Below are 25,132 nucleotides of genomic sequence, written 5' to 3'. Positions count from 1 at the left end.
ACAGTTAGATAAACAGTATAATATTAGTTTTGCACATACAATATAGTCATCCAACACTTCCTTATAACATCCAGTGCTCATTGCCAAGTGCATGCCTTAATCCCCATCACCAATTTTCCCATCCCCCACCCAGCCCCTCTGGTAACCATCTGTTCTCTATAGTTAAGAGTCAGTTTCTTGGTATGCCACTCTCTTTTCTAGTCTCTTTGCTCATTTGTTTTCTTAATTTCCACATATGAATGAAATCATACAGTATTTATCTTTCTCTGACTTATTTCACTTAATATTATACTCTCTAGCTCCATTCATGTTGATGCTAGTGGGAAAATTTCATTCTTTTTCATGACTAATATTCCATTGTATACATATGCCACATCTTTGTGCAAGTTTTACTGTGATATGCCTTGGTGTTGACCTGTTTTTGTTTATTTTGAGGCGAGTTCTCTGTGCCTCTTGGACTTGAATGCCTGTTTTTTTTCCCCTGATTAGGCAAGTGCTCAGCAATAATTTATTTAGATAAACCTTCTGCATTTTTCCTGCTCTTCTTCTGGAACTCTTATGATATGGCTATTATTACACTTTATGGGATCACTGAGTTCCCGAAGTCTACATTTGTGATCTGATAGTTTTCTTTCCCCTCTTCTTTTCAGCTTCATTGTTTTCCGTAATTTTATCTTCTATGTCACCTATTCATTCCTCTGTTCTTCATCCTTGTTGCGATTACACCCAGTCACATCTCAGTTATAGATTTTTTAGTTTGGCCTGACCAGGTTTTAGGTCTTTTATCTCTGCAGCAAGGTTTTCTCTGGTATCTTCTATGCTTTTTTCAAGCCCAGCTATTAGTCTTAAGATTGTTGTCCTAAATTCTTCTTCATATATATTGCTTATATTTGTTTTGAGTAAATCCCTGGCCGTTATTTCTTCTTGATTTTTCTTTTGGGGAGAATACTTCCATCTAATTTTGTCGACGTTTCCTGCTCCTGAGAGTTATGCTATATTAAGGAAGGGTCATGTAGTGTCCAGGGCCTGGTGTTTCCAGAAGTGTTTCTGGTGTATGCCGCGTGCACTCCACTGTTGTGTTTTGGCTGCTCTTTCCCATAGGTCATTCCTCTGCAGAATTCCTTCTTGCTTGCAGTGGGCAATGTTTGGACCTTTAAATAGGTGTGCTTTGATTTGTTTCTTAAAATAAGCCCCATTAAAATATTAAAAAAAAAAAACCCTGATTCCAAAGAAAAAGAAAGAAGCCTGATCTAAAAAACAAGAAAAGGAAATGAAAAACAAACAAAAAATTATACGCCTGATTCCAAAGGAAAAGGAAAAAATCCTGGTCCTATTTCCACCAAAACTGCAGCTTTAGACCACTCTATTATCAGTAAACTTGATACATGCAGGAGAGGCCCACTGCACAACCTTACAGACTTGCCCTAGTAAAGAAGCCCCTGCAGGACACAGGGGTCCGTGTTTGGTGTAAGTGGCTCAAGCCTCCACTGGGGCACTATGTTGCTCACTGAAGTCCAACCATTCTGGTGAACAAGAGGAGTGGCACCCCACTGTCTCATCCCTGGGGAAGGGAGCTCACACCCACTGCTGTTCAGGAAACTCACAGAAAAGCAAACAATATCCCCTTCTATGTCCCAGTCCTCTGTCAGATCCCAACTCTCAACTTGTCTGTGCCTGGGCCATTGGCATAGACTGCACCACAGCTCTCCTGTGTGCACCTGGGATTCAAAACTTGAAATCACTATTTGCAGATGACAGGATACTCTATCTAGAAAACCTGAAAGACCCCACCAAAAACTGTTATAAATGATATGATACACAAATTCAGTAAAATTATAGGGTATGAAATCAATGTACATCAATCTGTTACATTTCTATATGCCAATAATAAGCAGCAAAAAGAGAAATTAAGCAAGCAATCCCATTTATAATGGCACCAAAAACAAGAAGATACTTAGGAACAAATCTGGAAACTATAAAACACTAATGAGCAAAATTGAAGAAGACACAAAGAAATGGAAAGACAGTCCATGCTCACAGATTGGAAGGACAAATATTGTTACAATGTCTACACTACCCAAAGTAATCGATGTATTTAATGCAGTCCCTTTCAACTACAAAATGCCAACAGCAGGGGTGCCTGGGTGCCTCAGTTAAGCATATGACTTCAGCTCAGGTCATGATATCATGACCTGTGAGTTTGAGCCCCATGTAGGGCTCTGTGCTGACAGCTCAGAGCCTAGAGCCTGGAGCCTACTTTGGATTCTGTCTCCCTCTCTGCCCCTCCCCTGCTCACAACTGTCTCTCCAATACAAATAAATAAACCAACCAACCAACCAACACCATTTTTCACATAGTTACAACACTCCTAAATTTTTTATAGGACCACAAAAGACCTTCAATAGCCAAAGCTATTGAAAAAAACCTTGAAAAAGAAAAGCAAGCTGCAGGCATCACATTTTCAGAATCAAGTCCTATTAATTACAGAGCTGTTGTGATCAAAACAGTACGGTACTGGCACAAAAATAGACACATATATTAATGGAGAACAGAAAACTCAGACATTAACCCACAACTATATGTTCAACTATTTTTCAACAAAACAGGAAAGAATATTCAATGGGAAAAAGTCTCTTCAACAAATGGTTTAAGGAAACCTGGATAGAAACTTGCAAAATAATGAAATTTTTGTTTTATTTCCTTACATGTTTTCTTCTTTTACTCATTTTCTTCTTTCTCAAAAAATCTACAGTTTAAAAGAGTAACTAGCATACCATAGTCACAGCTCCAGCCATCCAGCAAAAGTCATCAAGCATATCCAGTCTATATAATACCATGATCAAGAATGCTCCTTCAAGTTTACAAGTCACTGTTCTGCCTAATCTAAAGAAACACACACAGAAAATCAAGCAAAATGGGGAGACAGAGGAATATGCTCTAAAGAATGTAGAAGTTAAAAATTCAAAAACAACTAAATGAAACACAGATGAGTAATATGCCTGATAATTTAAAGTACTGATTATAAAGATACACACCAGGCTGGAGAAAAGAGTAGAAAATCTCAGTGAGATCATCAATAAAGGGATAGAAAACATTAAAAGAAGGAACCAATCATAGATGAAAAATACAGTAACTGAAATAACACACTAGAGGAAATCAATAGTAGATTAGATGATGGAGAAGAATGTATCTGGAAGACATGGTAATAGAAAGCACACAAGCTGAACAGCAAAAAGAGAAAAAATTTTTTTTTAATGAGGATAGATTAAGAGATCTTTTGGACATCATCAACTGAAAAAAAAATTCACATTATAGTGTTATCAGAAGAAGAAGAGTAAAAATGGTGTAGAAAACATATGTTTTTTCTTCAGATAACTGTAAACCGCCATAACCTATGGAGGGAAACAGACATCCAAATCCAAGAAGCAGAGGGTTTTAAACAAGATGTACCCAGAAGGCCACAACACATAATAATTAAAATGTCAAAGGTTAAAGATAAAAGACTCTCAAAAGCAGCTAAGAGAAAAACAAAATAGTTCCTTTCAGGGAAAACTTTTAAGGCTATCAGCTAATTTTTCAGCAGAAATTGTGCAGGCCAGAAAAGAGTGAAAGGACATATTCAAAGTGCTGAAAGGAAAAAAATCTACAACCAGAAATACTCTACCAGGCAAGGTTATCATTCAGGTTTGAAGGTGAGATACTTTCCCAGACAAAAGATAAAGGAGTTTTTTCGTGACTAAACCAGCCCAAAAGAAATGTTAAATTGACTTCTTCCAGTGGAAATGAAGTGGCAAAAATCAGACATAAGACTAACAACATATACCTAAAATGTGAAGGGGGTACAAAGACATGTGGGAAAAGGTTTTTTTTTTCCTGTTATTTATTAGTAAAATGTTTGAACTTAAATGACCATCACGTTAATATAGACTGCTGTTAAGATCTTATATATGAACCTCATGGTAACCACAAACCCAAAACCTATGTGGATACATAAAAATAAAGAGGAAGAAAGTCAAACATAACAGTATAGAAACTCATTGATCACAAAGAAAGAGAACAAGAAAGAACAAAGAAGTACGTAAAAAACAAAACAGAAAACAACTTAAAAAATGGAAATAAGTATGTACGTATCTCAAGTGTACATCAAACATTCTCCAGAATATATCACATATTAGGCCATAAAACAAGCCTCAATAAATTTAAGAAAATTGAAATTATACCATGCATCTTTTCTGATCACAATACTATGAAACTAGAAATAAATCACAAGAGGGGCACCTGGGTGGCTCAATCAGTCAAGCTTCCGACTTCAGCTCAGGTCATGATCTCACAGCTCATGGGGTCGAGCCCCGTGTCGGGCTCTGTGCTGACAGCTCAGAGCCTGGAGCCTGTTTTGGATTGTGTGTCTCCCTCTCTCTCTCTGCCTCTCCCCTGTTCATGCTCTGTCTCAAAAATAAATAAACATTAAAAAAATAATGTAAAAGAAATAAATCACAAGAGAAAAACTGGAATATATGCAGACATTAAACAACATGATAATAAACAACCAATTAGCCAATAAAGCAATCAAAGAAGAAAAACAATACATGGAGACAAATGAGGAGGAAAACACAATTGTCCAAAACCTGTGGGATACAGTGAAAGCAGTTTTAAAAGGGAAATATATAGTGATACTGTCTTACCTTCCAGAAAAATCTCAAAAAAAAAAATGTAATGTTATACATAAAGGGACTAGAAGAAGAACAAAGCCCATGAGGAGTAGAAGAAAGGAAATAAGATCAGAGCAGAAATAAATGATGGATTCTAAAGAAAATAGAGAAAAATCAATAAAACAAAGAGCTGTTTCTTTGAGATGATTAACAAAATTGACAAACTCTTAGACTCATCAAGAAAAAAGGAGAAGGACATACATAATTCTTTGTCATTTCTGATTTTATGTATGTAACAACTGACACACAGAAATAAAGATTATTAGAAAATACAATAAAAAATTATATGCCAATAAACTGGCCAACCTAAAAGAAATCAATCAATTTCTAAAAGCATATAATCATCCAATACTGAATGAGGAGGAAATAGAAAAATGAAAAGACCAATTTCAAGTACTGAAATTGAATTGGTAATCAAAAAATACCATAAAATAAAAGCCTAGGACAAGGTGAATTCACAAGGGAATTCTATCAGACATTTAAAGGACACCGAATATCTATTCTTTTCTTACTATTCCAAAAAAATAGAATAAAAAGGAAAGCTTCCACATACATTCCATAAGGTCTTACCCTGATACCAAAACCACAAAAATATCTATAAGCCCATATCCTCAATGAACACTGATGGAAAAAATCTCAACAAAATATTAGCAAACTGAGTCAAACAATATATTAAAAATATCATTCACCACAATGAAGCACCATTTATTCGAAGGATACAAGGATGATTCAACATATGCAAACCAATCAGTGTCATAACCATATCAACAAAAATAAAGATAAATATCATATGATCATATCAATACATGTAGAAAAAGCATTTGATAAGATTCAAATCCATTCATGATAAAAATTCTCAACCAAGTGGGTTTACAGGGAACTTACATCAACATAGTAAAGTTCATATATGAAAAACCCACCACTAAGTTCATACTCAGTGATGCAAAACAGTTTTCCCTCTAAGGTCAGGAAGAAGACGAGGATGTCCACTCCTAATGTTTTTAATCAACATAGTACTGAGAGTCATAGCCATGCCAATGAGACAAGAAAAAGAAATGAGGCATCCATATTGTTAAAGAAGTTAAACCGTCACAATTTGCATATGATATGATGTCACACATAGGAAATCCTAAGGAAACCACCATAAAACTACTAGAAGTAATAAGTGAATTGACTAAAGTGGCAGGATACAAAATTAGTACTCAGAAATTGGTAGCCTTTCTATATCCTAATAACTGCTCTGTATAGAACTTGTTTGAGTGACTTGTCATTTCTGCCCAGAGCAGCACATACACAATCATGGGTGACTTAGTTGACTTGTACTATGTATCTAGCTGTGAGACTGGAACTGTTCATGATGCCAAGAGGGATTAATGTGCCTCACCACCTTGAGCCAGACAAGGCTGGCCCCCTGGAATGGATCAGGGGAGAAGAGAAATATGCAGATGCCTAGGCTCCTAAGATTATAAGATATAAGTGAAACAGAGAAAACAACAGCTTTCTCAAGGCTGCACTTAGGCAAAGTTAATGGCTAACTGTAAATCACACATGGGATATGTATATATTGCCCTGGCAGGAATAGTTGGAAGTCTTACCTGAGGGGAGGACACTCAGCCCAGGACTCTCAGTTGGGACTTCAACCCTGCTTCCCCAGCTAGAAGGTTGAATGTCCTGGGCACCCGATTTGATGTATTAACCCATTCTTCGTTCTTCTCCATACGTCTCTTTGTTTCTATAATTGCTTAATTCCATGCATTCCCTTTCCTTTAAAATTAATAAAGCTTTCCACCATGAAACCAAAAGTGCAGCTCTCATGAATTACTATTATTCAGAACAATATCAAAATGGCAGAAAGAGAAACTTAAAAAACAACATCATTTATGATTGCATCAAAAATACTAGGAATAAACTTAATCAGGGATGTGAAAGACCTATACTCTGAAAACTATAAAACATTGATGAAAGAAATTGAAGATGATACAAACAAATGGAAAGATATTCATTCCAGATAATGGATGAGAAGAATCAATATTGTTAAAATGTACATATTACCCAAAGCAATCTACAGATTGAATGCAATCCCTATCAAATTCCTAAGCATTTTTTTTAACAAAACTAGAACAAATAACCTTAAAATTTATATGGAATCACAAAAGACCCAGAATGGCCAAAGTAATCCTGAGAAAGCAGAATAAAGCCATAGATGACACAATTACCAGATTTCAAGATATATTACACATCTCTAGAAATCAAATCAGTATGGTACTAGCACCAAAATAGATACATAGATCAACAGAGCAGGATAGAGAGACAAGAAAGAAATGAATGACTATATATGGTCAGTTAATCTCTGACAAAGTAGGTAGGAATATACAATGAGTAAAAGATAGTATTCCCCATAAAATGTTGGGAAAACTGTACAGCTACATGAAAAACAATATAACTGGACCATCTTTTAGTACCATACCCCAAAATAAACTCAAAATGGATTAAAGACTTAACTGAGACCCAACATCACAAAAATCCTAGAAGCATAAGGAGTATTTTTTGGAAATAGTCCATAGCATCATTTTTTCTAGATATTTTTCCTCTGCTAAGGGAAACAAAAGCAAAACTAAACTATTGGGACTACCTCAAAATAAAAAGTTTTTTGTGCATCACAGGAAACCATCAAAAAAAAAAAAAGAGACAAACTACTGAATGGGAGAAAATATTTGAAAATGATATATCCAGTAAAAAAAAAATCTGAAAAAAATAGGCAAAGCACCTGAATATTTTTTTCCAAAAAGACATACAGATGGCCAATGCACCCATGAAAAGATCTTTGACATCACTAATCATTAGGCAAATGCAAATTGAGACCAAAATGAGCTATCACCTTATACCATTTAGAATGGCTAATATCAAAATGACAAGACATAACAAGTGCTGACACGGATGTAGAGGAAAAAACCCTGTACACTGCTGGTAGAAATGTAAATTGGTACAGCCACTGTGGAAAACAGTACAGAGTTTCATCAAAAAATTAAAAATCGGAATACCATATGGTCCAGTAATTCTTCTACCAGATATTTAAATGAAGAAAATGAAACACTAATTCAAAAAGTTATATGATTTTATATGTTTATTGCAACATTTTTTACAGTAGTCAAGGTATGTAAGTAACCTAATTTCCATCAATATATGAATATATAAAGCAATGGGGTTTGTATATATAAACAAAGTGTATTACACAGCCATAAAAATGGATGAGATTGTGCCATTTGAGACAACATGGATAGACCTAGAGGGTATTATGCTAAGTGCAATAAGTCCAGAAAAAACAAATACCATATGATTCTGTGCATAAGAGGAATCTAAAAAAATACATCAACAAAAAGCAGAATCAAAACTTCTGGAGAAGATGGCAGAGTAAGAGAGTCCTAAGAGCAACCTGTCCGATGGGTACACCTAGATAATACAAACAGCAGTGTAAATAATCCAGAAAATAATCAAAAGACTGGCACAACATACTCTTCATAGCCGAATGTAAAGAAGAGGACATATTGAAAAGGTTAGGAGAGGGGTGCCTGGGTGGCTCAGTCAGTCAGGTGTCTCTTGATTTCAGTTCAGGACATGATCTCACTCTTCATGAGTTTGAGCCTCGCATCGGGCTCTGCACTGACAGAATGGAACCTGCTTGGGATTTTCTCTCTCTGCCCCTCCCACCCCCCCAACACATACACTCTTTCTCTCTTAAAATAAATAAACTTTTAAAAAAAGGCTAGGAAGGGTGGACACATGGTCAACAACCAACCTGACCCACAGACCTATTCACAGAGGGAGGGAAATAACAGGCATGCAAATGGGAAAGGGGCAGACTCCACACCAGGCATCCATGTGTGTGGATCCTGCCCTGGGAAGACAAATATCCATAATATTTGTTTTGAAAATCAGAGGGGCTTAACTTTAAAAAATCTTGCAGACTGCGGGGCTTTACATCTATAACTTCAAAATTCAGCAGGCTGTGCTCTGAGAGAGCTGGAGGGCAATAGGAAACTGAGTCTCCACCCTTAAAGACACACCATAACAAACAGCTCCACTGAGATACAGCATAGAAGCAGAAGTTTGAAAAATGCCTGGAGTAAAAGAAGACATACATTCTGACTTCTGCCTGTCAGAATGTGTCCTGGACGGGGAGGAAACTTTAGGAGAGGTCTCCAAGAACAAAAGAATGGGTGGGCACCATCTCCCTCTGCTAAACCAGCCTATTTATTTATTTATTTATTTATTTATTTATTTATTTATTATTTTTTCAATATATGAAGTTTATTGTCAAATTGGTTTCCATACAACACCCAGTGCTCATCCCAAAAGATGCTCCCTTCAATACCCATCACCCACCCTCCCCTCCCTCCCACCCCCCATCAATCCTCAATTTGTTCTCAGTTTTTAAGAGTCTCTTATGCTTTGGCTCTCTTCCACTCTAACCTCTTTTTTTTTCCTTCCCCTCCCCCATGGGTTTCTGTTAAGTTTCTCAGGATCCACATAAGAGTGAAACCATATGGTATCTATCTTTCTCTGTATGGCTTATTTCACTTAGCATAACACTCTCCAGTTCCATCCATGTTGCTACAAAGGGCCATATTTCATTCTTTCAACACTAGCCAAATTATGGAAAGAGCCTAAATGTCCATCAACTGATGAATGGATAAACCAGCCTATTTATAGGGACACAAGAGGGACCAATGCAGCATGAACACTATCCTACCTAGCTAACAATGCACCCCACCCTTGTGTTCTCCTGTGAATCTATTGCCTATATCCTGGCCTCAAAAGAAGTCTATTCAAAGATGCACCACAAATATGGCAGTGTGCTAACAGCTCTCAAAGGGCAGGATACTGCCCCAAGTAGAGGGAAAGACAACCACACACACAAACACACACACTCATTTGACTATAATCCCAGCAGTGGTTTTGGGGGATATATATGTGGTCTGACTGTAGGCCCCAACCATCAATGAAGCTTCTTAGAGAACAACATAGGGAAAGTGCCTTGCAGTTGGTGTTACTGCATCTACGGAAAATTCCTGGTCTGACTCAAACCGAAGGTGTCCCCAGACTGGCCCACTAACAAAATAGGGTCACCATCCTGTACACAATCAGGAAAGAGAGCCATTGCAGACAACAAGAAAATATGGCTCCATCACAACAGTAGTATAGATGCAACATAAATGGGAGACACCCTGGAAGCGCCAGATTCTGTTGAACAGGGGACACTGAACAGTAGGGGACTACAGTATCACTTCTTCATGATAAGATATAGGTGACTTTCCTAACACATTAAAACAGACATAAAGAGTTAGAGGAATGTGTCCCAAATGAAGAATGGGACAAAATCACAGTAAGAGAGCTCAATGAAATAGAGACAAGTAATACACGTGATAGAGAAAGTAATGTTCATAGAGATACATACTGGACTTGAGAAAAGAGTGGAAGACCTCAGTGAGACCCTCAATAAACAGAAAGGAGACATTTAAAAAGCCAATCAAAGATGGAGAGCTCAACAACTGAAATTAAAAATACACTAGAGGAAATAAATAGTAGGCCAGAGCAAACATAATGAATTGGCAATCTGGAGGACTGGGCAATGAAAAGTAATCAAACTGAACAGGAGAGAGAAAAAAGAACAATAAAAAATGAAATAGGTTAAGAGTACTCAGTAACACCATCAAGCATAGTAACATCTGCATCATAGAGATCACAGAAGACGAGCGAGAAAAGGTGGTAGAAAAATTTTTTGAAGAAATAATAGCTGAAAACTTCCCTAATCTGGGGAAGGAAACAGAAATGTAGATCCAGGAGGCATAGAGTCCCCAGCAAAATCAACCCAAGTAGGTCCATGCCAAGATATATGGTAACTAAAATGCAGGGAAAAGTAGTGATGAAAAGAGAATTTTAAAAGACAAAAAAATCAATTACATACAAAGGAAACCCCATTAGACTATCAGCTGATTTTTCAGAAGAAACTCTACAGGCCAGAGGGGACTGGAACCATACATTCAAAATTCTGAAAGGGAAAAATCTGCAGCCAGGAATATGCTATCCAGCAAGGCTATCATTCAGAATAGGAGAGACAAAGACTTTGCAGGACAAACAAAAGTTAAAGGAATTCATCACCACTAAACCAGCCTTAGAAGAAATGTTAAAGTGGATTCTCTGAATTGAAAGGAAAGACCAAAATAAGCAAGAGTAAGAAAATTGAGAAGCACAAAAGAAGTAAAATTTCGTATATCTACTAAACAGCAAATGGGTCAACCAAGAAATCAAAAATGAAAACACAATGGTCCAAAACAGCAAATGGGTCAACCAAGAAATCAAAAATGAAAACACAATGGTCCAAAACCTTTGAGATGCAGCAAAAGCTGTCCTAAAAGGAAAGTTTATAGTGGTCCAAGTCTACTTCCAGAAGCAAGAAAATAACAACATATCCTGACCCCTAAAGAGTCTAGAAAAAGAACAAACAAAATCCAAAAGCAGTTGAAGGAAAGAAATAATAAAGATTAGAGAAGAAATAAAATAGAAGCTAAAAAACAAAACAAAACAAAAACCAATACAAGAAATTGATGAAACCAAGAGCTGGTTCTTTTAAAATATCAACAAACTTCATAAAGCTTTAAGCCAGACTTACGAAAAAGTAATAGACAATACTCGAATAAAATCAGAAATGAAGCTGACACCACAGAAATACAAAGGATTATGAGTATGATGAAAAATTATATGCTAGAAAATTGGACAACCAAGAAGAAATGGTTAAATTCCTAGAAACATATAACCTCCCAAAACTGAATAAGAAACATGATTTTAACAGATGATAACCATCAATGAAATTGAATCAGTTATCAAAACAAAAACAAAAATAACCAAAAACAGAAAGAAAAAAAAAACTATCAGCAAATGAAAGTCCAGGATCAGAGAGCTTCATTGTTGATTTCTACCAAGCATTTAAAGAAGAGCTAATACCTCTTTTTCTTAAACTATTCCCCCCAAAATAGAAGAGGTGGTGTGTAGGAGGCTGAATTAAATAGATGATGAGGATTAAGGAGTGCACTTGTCCTGATGAGCCCCAAATGAAACATGCAGTTGTTGAATCACTGAATCATACACCTGAAGCTAATACAACACTGTATGCTAACTGAAATTTAAAGAAAAATTTAAAAAGTAAAAAATAATAATAAGAGGGAGGAAAGATTCCAAATTCATTTATGTGGCAAGTATTACCCTGATACCAAAATCAGATAAAGACACTACAAAAAAAAAAAAAAAAGAACTACAGGCCAGTATCTCTGATGGACATAGGTGCAAAACTCCTTAACAAAATTTTAACAAACCTAGTCCAACAATATATTTTTAAAAATTCATCATGATCAAGTGAGATTTATTTCTGAAAGCATGGTTTAATATTCAAAAATCAATGTGATACATTACTTTGACAAGAGCGGGGATAAAACCCATATGATAATTTCAATATATTCAGAAAAACAATGTCACAGAGTATAACATCCATTCATGATAAAAACCCTCAACAAAGTGAGTGGAAAGGAAACATACCTCAACATAATAAAGACCACATATGAAATCCCATAGATAACACCATACTCTAAAAGCTTTTTCCTGAGATCAGGAAGAAGACAAGAATGTCTACTCTTGCCACTTTTATTCAACATAGTACTTTAAGTCTTAGCCACAGCAATCAAAGAAAAAATATAAAGGTATCCATATTGGTAAAGAAGAAGTAAAATGTTTGCTATCTGCAAATGACATGATACTACACATAGAATACCTTAAAGACACCACCAAAAAATTACTAGAATTGATAAATGGATTCAGTAAGGTTTCAGGATACAAAATCATTATGTAGAAATCTGTTCCAATTCATTATGTTAATAAACAAGCAGAAAGAGAAATTAAGAAAACAGTCCCATTTACAACTCATCAAGAATAGTAAAATACACAGGAATAAACTTAACCAAGGATGTGAAAGACCTATACTCTAAAACTATAAAATACTGATGGAAGAAAGTGAATAAGACACACAAAAAAATGTGAAGATACGTTGTGCTCATGGACTGGGAGAAAAAATATTGTTAAAATGTCCATACTACCAAAGCAATGTACAGATTTAATGCAATCTGTGTCAAAATACCAACAGCACTTTTCACAGAGATAGAACAATCCTAAAATTTGTGTGGAACCACAAAAGACCCCAAATAGCCAAACAACCTTGAGAAAGAACAAATCTGGATGTATCATCATCCCAGATTTCAAGATATACTACAAAGCCTTGGTAATCAAAACAGTATTGTACTGGCATAAAAGCAAACATCTAGATCAATAGGACAGAATACTCAATCCAGAAATATACCATAAAGAAATAAATCATAAAATAAATGATTATATGGCCAATTAACTATGGAAAAGGAGCCAAGAATATGCAATGGTAAAAGACAGTCTCTTCAACAAATGGTGCTGGGAAAACTGGACAGCTGCATGCAAAAGAATGAAACTGAGCCACTTTCTCATACCATACACAATAATAAACTCAAAATGGATTAAAGACCTAAATCTGAGACCTGAAACAAGAAAATCCTAGAGGAGAGTGTAGGCAGTAATTTCTCTGAACATTGACTGTAGCAACGTTTTTCTAGATGTCTCCTAAGGCAAGGGAAACAAAAGCAAACATCAACTTTTGGAACTACATAAAAATAAAAATTATTGGCACAGAAAACAAAACAAAATGACAACCTGCTAAATGGGAGAAGATAATTGCAAATGACATACCCATTAAAGTGTTAGTATCCAAAAAATACTATACAACTCAATATCAAAGAAACAAAAAAACAACAAAAAATAATCCAATTCAAAATGTGCCTAAGACATGAACAGACGTATCTCCAAAGAAAACATTCAGGTGGACAACAGACACGTGAAAAGATATTGAACATCACTAATAACCAGGTAAATGCAATCAAAACCACAATGAGACACCACTTCACACCTGTCATAATGGCTACAATCAAAAACACAAGAAACAAGTGTTGATGAAGACATGGAGAAAAACGAACCCTCTGGCGGTGCAGCCACTGTGGAAAACAGTTATGGAGTTTCCTCAAAAAATTAAAAGTAGAATTACCATTTAATCGCGTAATTTCACTACTGCATATTTGCCCAAGTAGTACAAAAACATGAATTCAAAAAGTTATACGCCCCCCTATGTTTATTGCAACATTTACAATAGCCACATTATGGAGCCACCCTATTGTTCATTGATAAATGAATGGATAAAGATGATGTGTGTGCACGCGCACACACACACACAATGGAATATAATTCAGTCATAATGGGAATGAAATCTTGCCATTTGCAACAACATGGACAGATCTAGATAGAATGATGCTAAATGAAATAAGTCTGTCAGAGAAAGACAAATACTGTATGATTTCAGTCATATGGAATTTCATAAACAAACTAGCAATGAAAAAAAAGAGACAAATAGAAAACAGACCCAAATACAGAGAACTGGTGGTAACCAGAGGAGAAGTGGGTGGGAGGAATGGATGAAATAGATGAAGGGGATTAAGAGTACATTTACTGTCGTAAGTACTGTATGGTGTACAGAATTGTTGAATCACTATATTGCACACCTGAAACTAATATACTACATGTTAATTATAATGGAATTGTTTTTAATTAAAAAAATATTTTTGAGAGAGTCAGAGACAGAGACACACACACCAAATCCAAAGAGGCTCCAGGCTGTGAACTGTTAGCACAGAGCCCAACGCGGGGCCCCAACCCACTAACTGTGAGATCATGACCTGAGCTGAACACTGAGCCACCCAGGCGCCCCATAATGGAATTGTTTTTTAATGCAGAATGAGACCTATAAATACAGAAACTGTTTTGTGCTGGAGGGGAGGACAGTGGTGGTTGAGCAAAATTGGTGAAGGTCAGAGGAAGATACAGGTCTTCATTTATGGAATGAATAAATCATGGGAATACAAGGTACAAACTAAGGAATATCATCAATGGTATTGTAATAACATAGTAATGGGATAGACGGTAGCTTCATTTGTGGGAACATAGCATAATGTATGAACTTGTCAAATCACTAAGTTGTATGCCTGACACAAATGTAATGTTGGGCGCCAGCTATATTCAAATTTTAAAAAATAAATCAGCCTACAAACCTCCAACTATAAAATAAATAAGTCTCAGAGATGAAGTTTACTGGATAGGGAATATAGCCAATCATATTGTAATAATGTGATAATGTATGGTGACAGTTGGTAATTTTACTTATCGTGATAAGCACTCAGTAATATATTGAATCAATATATTGTACATCTGTAACTAATATCACATTTTGTGTTAATTGTACTTCAGTAAAAATCCCAATTCAAAAAAAAAAATCACCTAAAATAATCCTTATACCAAAAGGACATATTTCGGGATGGCAAAATCTGCTTCCCTTCAACAGCTAATAATAATGGTCTTCCAAGGGAAGAACACATTTAACCAACACATGTTTTCACCATTCTTATTAGGGGTGTTGAAGCATATTTGTGCAGACAACTAAGTTAACTCAAGAGAGGACTTTCTGCTAACAGAAGGGCTAAATACTAAAATTGGCTATTAACAAACCAGTGAATCTCTTTCTCTGGGCGTTTTGTTTTGTTATACTTAGTGTATCTTATAGTATCATACATTCTGATATACTTAATTCATTATCTAATATCTGTTTCAGTGTCCCAAACACTGCCTAATGCCAAATTTTCCAGGAAATACTGTCTGTTGTCACTGCGGATTTAGTATCTGTGCCAGTTTTTAATAGGAAAAATTATCAAGAAGTAGAAAACTTTAGATGTCACCTTTTCGGCTACTTGCTACAGGTCATTGCCATAGCATTTCCCCTTATCAAATTGAATCATACAGTGGCAATAATCTGATTGCATTCAGCACAGTGCCCGCAGAAATATCTTTGCTTTCTGAATTGCTCTACTGTGTTCATCTTTTTTATGCTGTATCCAGTTTCATTAAGGAACTTTGCAAAAAGATTTTATTCAGACTACAAGGGGTGGGGGAGAATAAAAAGCAAAATACCAAAATTGTCCTGAGAGACTTCAATAACATCAGTTTAAATTTGTCATATCTCCAAGTACATTTCAAAAAGACTCTTTAAATGAAAAGTTGCCAGGAAGTTTTTTACCACCAAACACAACTTTCTTGGCATGCACAAGTCACTTAGCCTTTCTGAACTGTATTTCCACCTAACAAATAGGAATCAAAAATATGTGAGGGAAAGATCTACGTAAGCTGTAAAGTGTTTTTCAGATAGAATCTAAATATCTGTAGGCCTACAGCATGTAACAGCCATGAATTTATATTAGCTCTTAAATCTTAATCTTGCTTCTCCCATCTATACAGGTAAAGGTTGTGGATGGTTAGAAGCCCCCACCGAATCCTTTGCTTTCCCCAAACCCTTCCTTTCCAATTAAATCCTAAGAAAAGTGTCCCTTCATTTTTTTTTTCTTTCCTCTTTTCTGTGGCTACTCTTAAGTACTCCCTGTAGTCATTTTCGTGCTGCTAAACCTGTATTTTATTTTCGCAGAAATTTGAACCCAAGGTCTCAAACAACTTTGCCCTGTATTCCAGGGCCCATACTCCAATACTGCCCATATTCCCCACAAAACCTTTTGTAAAGACAGCCTCCTTTTCTTCTCTAGAGACATGAAAAATTGGGGGGCGGTTCTGGAACAGGTCTTATCAATTCTCCTGAACCAATTATTCAGTTCTCGGGACTTTTGGAAGTTACTAAACATGGATATTCAAAGAAATTTAACCATATGAACTAGAGCAAAATAAACTATATTGAAAACATGGGCACTGAATAATCAAAATTACTACTTCCTAATAATTTTACTATACTTTGCTATCCATCCTGTTGAGGTTATCTGTAGCTATTGCGTCTATATGTTAGAAATACTATATAATGGCATAGCTTCCCAACCCCACATTCAGTTGTATCAGGTTGGTAACTTAGAATCGTCCATAATGAGCATTTTAGTGCTGTGCTGGTCAATGGTTCACAACCAGTTCTTCCGAAGAAAAAACACTTGATTTGTACTATTTGCCAATCGCCATGGTACAAATATTCCCACAGTAGCTAACTAGTTTGTAAACTTCCTGAAAGTGGGCAATTTCCTCTGGTCAACTTGTTGATGTTAGCTCCAAACTAACTGACTGCTCAGGGCCAGAGATAATAAAATTGGCAAACATTAGCAAATCGGGTTTTATTGTTTTGTTTTCTGTGGTTTTCATTTATTATCATCATTCTTATTGCTGCTGTTGCTACTATTCTTTATTATTATTATTATTATTTATTATTTTTTTTGAAAGCAATTGTTAAACACTATGCGCTAACAGAGCATAGTGTCAGGTTGTTTCTGAGCACCCGTCTTCTTCTCTGCCTTTGACTCAGGCAGTTTTCAAAACCCGAGACTCCCTAAATCAGAGGTAAGCAAACCATGCCTCCTGCTAACCTGCAGCCTGTTTTTATAGTGCCCTGGAAGTGAGAATGGATATACACACACACACACACACACACACACACACACACACACACACACACACATATATGTATGTATGTATGTATACTTCTACACTTTAAAAGTGTTGTAAAATAAAGAAGGATATGTGTCAGGGACCATATGTAGCACATGGAGGGGAGCAAAATTTGCCACCCAAAAATGCGTGTCTGTGGCATGTGGATTATTTTAGGCTATTTTTAAGAAACAGAAGACACAAAATGTTTTTCTTTTTGCCTCCCTCCTAAAAGAATTAGAGGGCCCATTCCCAAGGGAGCTGTCACCATAAATGACTATAGTAAAATGTGAATTAGGTATGGTAGGGAGGAACCAGCAAGGCCTGTTTGACCAAAATCCTCTCCATGTCCCTTCGTTTCTGGATGTCCCAGCAAAATTTGGTTTACCAAACATTTACTCATTTTGTTCTTCCTGTGAATTGCCATCCTTCCCTTGGAAGCCCCAGACCCCTCCCTCCTACTCCTTAGTCCAGAATGACATATATACCTCGTCTTGCCTGTCTTTGGAATCTCTCATGTTTATGTGAATGCATGCATATGTAGTTAAATTTGATTTTCTTCTGTTAATCTGTCTCATGTCAACTTAATTCTTAGGCTATTCAGAAAAAAACTTGAGGAAAATTTTTCTTTCCCAACACTTACAAAATTTAAAATATTTGCTATCTGGCCATGTAAGAAACAGTTTGCTACTCTTGTTCTATTTTCTTATTCTTAAATATCTGACTGGACTATAATGTTGGCTCTTCCCTCAAATATCAGTGATTCCAGGTGAATAATACTGCATCATAATTCTGTCTCAATTTATTGATTTCCATCAGGTATTTTACTGTTTCAAGACAAGGTGCTATATAATTTTTAAGTATTTCTCCTGTCAAAAATACAATGTTGGAAACAAACTAGATGCTCAATATTTAAAAATCGTTAACCATGTGCTGTAGGAGTGAATTTTCTAGAGAGAATGATAACGAGTGGAGCAAGCATGCAGAGAAAAGCAGGTAGGAGAGGCTTATGTAGAGAAAGAACTTTTGTCACCAGCTGACCCCAAAACCTTATCTCTACTGCCCACAAGCTTGTACCTGCAAATCTTTGCCCCACATTTTTTCTTAAGCTCTTCTTTCCAGCCTATCCCTTAATTTAGGGAAAAGACCCAACAGGCATAGCGTCCCATGATAACACCAAAACTATGCCTTTACAAAGTAACAATTGCCCTGACAAAGAGCTCCAGCCAGCCAAGACCACCCAAACCAGTTTGAGTTCAACCCCTGATTGACACCTCCACAGAATGGAGTATGCAGTGAATAACCAAGTTACCTTTACCTCATTATAATACTCAAATCTCTACCCAAGGAAGAGCACAAACCCCATTTATGTAATATACAATATATATCTTGGCACACCTGAGACCTTATGCCTGCCTCTACATGTGACGACAAAACACCTCTTTCTGATGCATCCTAACCCTCAATAAAAGGAACCCATTCATCCTTGCTCTGCAAGTCACATCTTTGAAAGTCGTTCCCCAAGTCTCCTTATTTGCTACAAATAAAGTTTCCTTTGTATGACAACCCTATCTGGCATAGTTTCTACCTGTAAACTCACCAAAGATTGAAGTCACATTAGTCCCATTATCCTTTGGGCTCATTATTTTCAAATGTCCTCACTCATTAGAAAGCACAATGCTGACATTGGAATATGGAGCCGAGCAAAACAGAGACAAACCCACTCACAGGAGCCCCCACATCCTGTGTCTAGACCTCCGCATCAATATTAGCTGCAATTTTTACTCTGGTACTGTGAGAAAGCATTATGTCCTTCTAAAATGCTCTCTTTGTGACCCAGCCTGTTGTGAAATAAATTACTGTTCCATGCTTAAGACAATAAAGTTGGAAATAATCAAAATTCCTGTGTTTTTAGGGATTTAAAATATCAATTTCAATTTATAAACTGATACCATTTATATATTTTTATTATATATAGAATCTGTGTCATTTTATTTATATATAATATAGTTATTTATTATATATTAATATATATTAATACAATATGGGATATATTTATATATATTATATATAATACATAAGTATATATTATATATGGAGTACATATAAATGTATATGCATAATTTATATATTATATATTTATATATAACTTATTTAAATATATCTACATTTTATTATATATAATTTTTTTTCTTTTACATATGTAATTATAATTTTAAATATAACTATATATTTGTTTTTATATATAGTTTGTGTTTTATTATTTCACCTATATTTGATATTCTGTTGAGTTTCTTCATCTGAAATAATTTTACTTTACACTGTGAAACATACACGATTTATGTTTGGGAATTCCAGCCAAGCAGTGTTTCAGCTCTATAACGTGAGGCAGGTACAAACTCTTATTAATAACTTAAAATTTTGAGGCACACCTGGGTGGCTCAGTTAAGTATCTGCCTCTCGATTCCAAGGCAAGTCATGAGCTCATGCTTTATGGGTTTAAGCCCTACATCAGGCTCTCTGCTGACAGTGCAGTCTGCCTGAGATTTTCTCTCTCTCTCCATCTCTGCTCCTCCCCTGCTTGAACTCTTTCTCTCTCTCAAGATAAATAAATTAATAAGTTAAAATTTTGAATCACAAAGATTATATTCATCATAGCAATATGGAAAATGTAGCTAATGATCCTTAATTTTTTAATATATATGAACAGCCTAAGAAGTTCTATGATACTATTATCCTATTATTTCATTTTTATGCTCAGATTTCAATGCACAGATAGTTTTCAGATTTGTGGGGTATTTGCCTACCTCTGTAAGATTTACCAAAATAAATAAATTTTATCTAAACTAACCCAAGATTATGGAAAAAAATTACTTTGACAGTGAAGCAAAGGGGAGGAGTGAGAAAGATGGACAGTGATTGATGGTCAAGTAGCATTTCCTGTTTCCATTTCATTAATTTTAAACTGTACTAGATTGCACTTACAATGCCGTTAACTCTTCCCCATGGAGTCTTCCCGGTGACTGCTTAAGAGCTCAACTACTGAAAGTCTTTACAAGTGACATGTCATTTTGTACTTTGACATACAGTAGAATTTGATTTTCAATCAACTTAAGAAGGCTTGTCTTAAAATTGCTGAAGATTCTTATTTTCATGGGTTACCAAGGGCCTATTTCTTTGCTTACTGCTGTATAGTATCTTTCTTACATTTATTTAATCTAAGAATATGCATTTCTGACTCCTATAATATTCCTGTTCTAAAACAATAACCCTCTTTGTTCATATCACTTTCCCATCTCAGAACTCTTAAACCATTATTTAAAATATTTAGCACATGTAGCTTGCAGTATCTATTTTTTCAGGGTGCCTGGGTGGCTCCGTCAGTTGAGCATCCCACTTTAGCTTAGGTCATGATCTCGCGGTTGGTGGGTTCAAGCCCCGAATCGGGCTCTGTGCTGACAGCTCAGAGCCTAGAGCCTGCTTCAGATTCTGTCTCCCTCTTTCTCTGCCCCACCCCCGCTTGCACTCTGTCTCTGTCTCTCTCAAAAATAAATGTTAAAATAAAAATTTTTTCTGGCCAGTTTTATCTTCACAAATAGATTTCAATTCTTTAAACAACACGAATCATGATTTACACAAAATGTGGTCTCCCCGTATATCTCATCAGTGCTTATGACATTAACACAACACATATGTAGGAGAAAAATAATTTTTGCTCCATTCTTCTGAGTTCTTAGCTGAGACAACTGTAATAAAAGATTAACAGAAAAAAAATAAATGGAAGTTTATTAACATGTATATCTCTTGTATACATGACAGCTATCCAGGGAAAAATGAGTAACTCAAAGAGGTGGCTTAGAATTCAAACTTAAATACCATTTTAATCAAGGAAAGGGAAGGGAAATGAAGGAATGAGCCCTCAGAAGAATAGATAGGAGGTATGGTAGTTTGTGACAAAGCTTGTCTGGTTGGTTGGTGATTTTTAGCCTCCTTTTTTGTGTTCAAAGTCCATCTTGCACAGTTGATGAAATTCCCAGAGAGAGAAGCTACTACAGTTGAGTTCCTTTTGGAAGATCTGTCTTTAGCAGAGAGAAGAGTTCAAAGAAAGGTTCTCCCTGCATTTGCTGCTTTTTAAGTGCCTATAGTTCAAAATAATCAATACAACAAAGTGGCATATTTTAGGGGGGCACATTCTGCTTTTCTTCTTATGCCTCATGAATATATAACAGGACTGTCTTTGAAATACAGTCTCTAAATGTGCCATTTAAGAAATTCCATTCAATTATTTGAATATTCTTAATTAGCCCAGAATTATTAGAATAGAACTATTCTAGTAATCATTTTATATACATTACAGTCTTAGAGCATATACAGCAAAAAGGAAAATCCATGGTTATAACCAGACTTTTAATAGGATGACAGAGGAAGAACCGTTTGATGCATTATATTCTTAATACTTTTATTCATATTTCTTTTAGCTACAATTTATAATTTTAAAACTATTTTGAAAATAAATGTAAAGGGACCTTAGAAATAATATTCTTCAGCAAATACATTTAAATACTACACTGAGCAAAATTTCAAAGTGTACATAAACACAAACACACAGAGACAAATGTCTATTTTCAAAACTTTTTGACCAGCCATAATTCTAAATATATTTTTGAGAAATATTTAATGAGGAACCCTTCCTTCTAAAGAAAAATGGTTAAATAATAACATAATACTCTAAACATAAACAAATCAAAATAAACACAAATCATATTTGGAGTTGGAAAAATACCCAGTAGGACAAATATCAGATAAACTGGTCATTGTACAAATAAAACAAAAAGGGGTCGATGAATGCGCTTTGTCTAATGTTATTCAGATATAGGGCTAAAACTAGAAACCATTTCTCCTTACAGAGTTGCCTATTACCCTTTGTCTCTGTCACTGTCCCTCTCTCTTTTCCTTCTGTATCTTTACTGAAATGAATAAAAGTTAACAGAGTATGTTTCATTATCTGAAGTATAGAATTCATGAAACACAGAGCACTGTTCTACTATATATAAAATATACAATAGAAACTTAGAAATATTATTGAAATCAAGCTTCTCCAATGAATAAGAATGAAAAAAACTTATCTAAAATCAGCCAATAATTTGACTTTTTAATGCTGCTGAGACGCAAGTTTTACCTACTGAACGCAAGTATCAATAATCAATTTTTAAACTATTAAAAAATAACAGGGGTGCCTGGGTGGCTCAGTCGGTTAAGCTGCGGACTTCAGCTCAGGTCATGGTTTCCCAGTTGCTGAGTTCGAGCCCCGCGTCAGGCTCTGTGCCCACAGCTCAGAGCCTGGAGCCCGCTTTGGATTCTGAGTCTCCCTCCCTCTCTGCCCCTCCCCCCACTCACACTCTGTCTCTCAAAAAATGGTAAGTGTTAGAATAACAGTTTTAAAAAAAGGAAGTAGAAAAGACTAGCAGTGCCACCAAGAAAGTTAGTTTTAACCTGGCATAAAATCTCCTAACGTTTAATTATTTCTAAGTTGAATGAAAGACGTTATCCAAGGGGCAAATTCATTTGTGAGTCTCTTTGAACAGCAGTCATGTTTTCTGCACTTAGGAAATAAGCATGACAGTATGGTCAGGTTTTTTCTTTCTTCCTTTTTTTTTTTTTTTTTTTTAATGTGGACATCTGTCTCTCTATTCTGGAGAACATAAATACAGCCCACATGATATATTCCAGATGGTGAGCTTTTTTAGTTACTGTGGCCCAAATACACTGCTGAGGTGGAACACCAATGAACTTGCTGAATACGATAGCAAGTGAGGAGCTGAAACTTTCAGAATTCGATATAAATGACAAAGAGATGTAACGTTTGCATTTGGAAATGCTTGGGATGTTTTCCTCGTGTGTAATATGTTGTGTTTACATGCTGTATATAATCTGTCCATATTTAAAACGCCACTATTAGTTGCTTCCGGATAGCACATTTTCTTGCATAATATCCCTTCGTTCCCTTGATGTTTTCTAACTAAACAACAGATCATTTTCAAGCATATGGATTCTAATCTTACATCACCGTTTGGCATTTTGCAAAGCCATATCGTAATTTGCTAAATGAAAACGAAACACCAAGTTTATACAGTAATTGGAGTAAAGTATTACAATCTGCATCGTCTAAAAACGCCTCCCTTAAGAAACACCTAACTTTTTACAGAAAACTAGTCAAGGGTATCTATAACTGAAGGGCATTTGTAGGGAAAAAAAAATGCTTTGCGAGGCATTTCTTTTGTGGTGCTGACATTCGTGGGCTCTTTCAAGGCTTCTATTCCCTTTGAAATTTTTAGGTTCTGAACTTAAGCATCAGTAATCCAAGAGGAGGATCCAAGAAATAATGTACCAACAATTACCTGCCATAGTCGCCTCATATAAGTGAGTGGACACTGAGGATATGGGCATTCTAAACACAGGTGAGGTGGGGTAGGTCTTTTGCAGGAAAGAAGAAATTGTGAGGTAGCTACTTAGTAGAGTCAGAGGGGACTATTCTCCCTGATTTCAATACCTGGTTTATGTTTGTTATTTAAAACTCCCCCTGTGTTTTCCGGAGGAAAAATACTATATTACCACAGTGAGGCTATGGACAAAAGAAACTTGTTTGAAAGTAAAATTGTGGTCAAGGACTTGAATGTTCAAGAAAGGTAATTTTCTTTAGGCTATTAATATTTGAAATGAGAGAAAACTATATATAAAAGTATATGACCATATACATTTAGATTTTGTGCCATAAATACATTCACACTGGGCCATGAGTTGTAAAATATTCTGTGGGCTTATATTGTTTTTTAAATGAATTAGAAATCTTATTTATAAAAGAGTCCAAAATATTTATCCCCATAAATACTGTTATTAACCTAGCTGGTTAAAATGCAATTATTTAGTTATTAGGTTAGTCATCTTTATGTTGTTTTCTAGATTAAAATGAGTGAAATGTGGGGATTACTTTTGAAAAAGAATTTTGAAACTCATTGATGCAAAAGTTATATTCACCTCAGGACTACTTAACTTGAGGATTCTTTTGTTGGAAGGCTCAATATTTGTGCAAAATGTGCTTCAACTTAAGCCCATATTGTAAGCCTAATAGACTTCTATTGATATGCCACACTATGGATTCCCAAGGAATCTAAAAAACAAAACAAAGAAACCAACTTCTAGAACTAAGAAGTGAATTCAACAAGGTCACAAAGACTCAACATAATACAGATACCACTCTTTCCCAAACTGATATATGGATTTAAAATAATTCTTATCAAACGCCCAGAAAGATTTTTTTAGATATATATATAGATGAACTTTTACTAACATTTGTATGTCAAGTCAGCAGTATTCTAATAGTTCCAACAATTTTGAAAAATAAGAATAAAATGAGGGAAGCACCTTTACCCAATTTTTGAGACCTATTATAAAACTATGGTAATCAAAAGTTTGAGATTGGTGAATGTATAGACACGTAGATCAACAGAACCATATATAGGTATCCCTTGCTTTTCAGAAGTTTGAATTATGCCACTTGACTTTTACCAAAGACCCACATTACTGTTTTCACCAACCAAAGGAAATCCGAAGAGGATTTTTATAAAGACAAACAAGCAAAAAAGTATTCAGCATTTGTTCTGCAGTGAGCTGGTCGAGCTAGAGGCAGCAGGTACCCAGAGCAGTGAGAGTGGCCCTGCCCAGCTCCTTCCTGGGACCTACACTCAGCATCTCAGGATCAAGTCACCAGAGCTTTGAACTGT

Source organism: Prionailurus bengalensis, chromosome C2 (genome assembly GCF_016509475.1).
Source record: "Prionailurus bengalensis isolate Pbe53 chromosome C2, Fcat_Pben_1.1_paternal_pri, whole genome shotgun sequence".
Classification (NCBI taxonomy): domain Eukaryota; kingdom Metazoa; phylum Chordata; class Mammalia; order Carnivora; family Felidae; genus Prionailurus; species Prionailurus bengalensis.
Note: the sequence above shows the minus strand (reverse complement) of the source record.